Genomic DNA, 2,675 nt, shown 5'->3' with positions numbered 1-2,675 from the left:
TTGTGAAGTAACTGATGGTTGGAGCAGGTGACAATTTACTTGGATAATGTCCCTGAGTCATTGAAACTAACTTGACTGAACATCCGTTGGACATCATGGCATTGGACTAACGTCATTCATTCAACCAAAGAGAAGAAAATGATATATGGGCATTTTTTAATTTCCCCGAAGTCAGAGAAAGATAACGTTCATCTTTAATTTCTGATGTTATAAAGCCTTTATTAACTAAAAATAGAATATGCCAGTTTAACTAGAGATAGATGGATAAGCAATGGCTACAACTTGATAGTGGGAAGATGGAAAGGCAACTCATGCTATTCAGAATATTTAAATTGAATGCAACCCACTACCACTTCTCCATATTGGGTGGTAAAAAAAAAAAAAAAGAAAAGAAAAAAAGGCACAATACATCTTTTAATTGTGAAAGTTGAAATGTTGAGCAAGTAAAGACATAGCAGTACATTTGAACTTGATTTGTCCTCTGCCCAACGTTGATCTTTTTCCCTGAATCTCTGTTGAGTCCAAAATACATCACAGTTTTTAATCCTAGGAACCTAAAGTGATCACAGAGTTAGTAGGAAAACGTCCTTTTCTACTCAATGTTTCTTTATGTGTCTTATTATAAACCTCATTTTGAAGTCATCTATGCATGGTTCATTCTTGAAACTGAAAATATCAATTATTTTTTAACTTTGGCGATAATTTTAAGTATATTATTATACTATATTATGGATTGAATTGTGTCCTCAAAAAACTAAAAGAGAAAACAACAACAACAAAAAAACTCTTCAGATCCTAACCCCTGGTACTTGTGAATGTGACCTTGTTTGGAAATTGGATCTTTGCAGATGTAATCAAGTTAAAATGAGTTCCTATGAGATTAGGGTGGGCCCTAACCCAATTTCTGGTATTCTTACGAAATTAGGAAAATTTGAGCATGCTGACACGCTGAGGAAAGACAGCCATGAAGGCAGGCAGAGATGGCCTCTGTTCACAAGTCCAGGAATGCCTGGGGCTACTAGAAGCTGGAAGATACTAGACAGGATTCTTCCTAGAGGGTTTGGAGCAAGCATGCCCTGTTTAACTGTCCACCTCTTTAACAGTTCAGAGTCATCTTACAGGCGTGTGTTATATAATTTGTCATATTTTTATATTTTCTATATTACTTAGAGGCTAGGATTTGTGGATTTTTCTTCTGAGCATTCAGCAGACAATTTTCTTAACTATCACTTCCCTTCTTCACACTATCAAATTATAGCCATTACTTATCTATCTCTAGTTAAATTAACACACATATCCCAACCCAGTGTGCACACTGGAACACTGGGAAATGAATAATGAGTGTAGATATGTTCACACCTGTAAGTGTTGCTTTTCTTACCATGATTTCTAATTCTCAAAACCAAATTAACAAAATTATCCAAAAAAATGTTTTAATAGAAACCCAATTTCGATTATTTTTTAATAAAAAATCATGCCATGAATCACTTTCCAGTTTAGGAAGAGATGTTACTGAAAATCAATTAACAAGAGGATATGGTGTGTTATAAAAGGTTGGTAATCATTATTAATCGCTTTAAAAATTCTAATAACTGTCAGTCCTAGTAACAATATATAATATAATATAATATATATGTCTAATAACAATATATTTTAAAATTCTGTCCTCTTATTTATTATTATACATTATTGAGCTTTTACATTATTACATTTTACGTTTTTGCTTGATTCATGAGCTGCTTTTCTTAGGTTCTTAGCAGCTCATGAATCAAGCAAAAATCCTTCTTTAAAGGAACTTAGAGTCTTTTAGGGAAGCAAAGACATTTAGCTAAAAACGATCTTACCTGGTAACCAAAAAGGGAGGGGAGAATAGCGTAAATTATTCTGAAGTTCAAAGGAGAGAGAGAGATTACTTTCAGTAGGAATGAGGGGTTGCTTTCACTAGGCACAGAAGGCGTGAAGGAAAAGTGAGTCAGTCCTTGAAGTTGAACACAAGAGCAAGGCCACTGCAGGGGAAGGGGCAAGTAAGCCACAAGACAGAGTTGGCAATCACACAAGTCAACTATGACTTGAAGAACAGCAGGTACAACTACTTCCAACATGTCTGCAGCTATGCTGTTCCCTTAAAACATCCATTAAGATCAAGTAAAATCAGTGAGCTAGTATCATCATAAGGATCAAGGACTCTAGAGTTATAAAAGCTGGTAGAGTGAATTTAAGTAGATAATTTGTGTTCATGACTTATAATATTTGGGAGAAGAGTAGGGTTATAATTGTGTGTATTCAGTAGATTGGGATGATGTGTGTGCAGTGGGTTGGAATGATAAGTGTGAAGTGGGTTGAGATGACGTGTGTGCAGTGTGTTGGGAAGGTGTGCATGCAGTGGGTTGGGATGGTGTGTGTACAGTGTGTGGGGATGGTGTGCATGCAGTGGGTTGGGATGGTGTGTGTACAGTGTGTGGGGATGGTGTGGGTGCAGTGGGTTGGGATGGTGTGTGTACAGTGTGTGGGGATGGTGTGGGTGCAGTGGGTTGGGATGGTGTGTGTACAGTGTGTGGGGATGGTGTGCATGCAGTGGGTTGGGATGGTGTGTGTACAGTGTGTGGGGATGGTGTGCATGCAGTGGGTTGGGATGGTGTGTGTACAGTGTGTGGGGATGGTGTGCATGCAGTGGG

Source organism: Callithrix jacchus, chromosome 1, assembly GCF_049354715.1.
Source record: "Callithrix jacchus isolate 240 chromosome 1, calJac240_pri, whole genome shotgun sequence".
NCBI lineage: Eukaryota > Metazoa > Chordata > Mammalia > Primates > Cebidae > Callithrix > Callithrix jacchus.
This window is presented reverse-complemented; position numbering follows the sequence as displayed.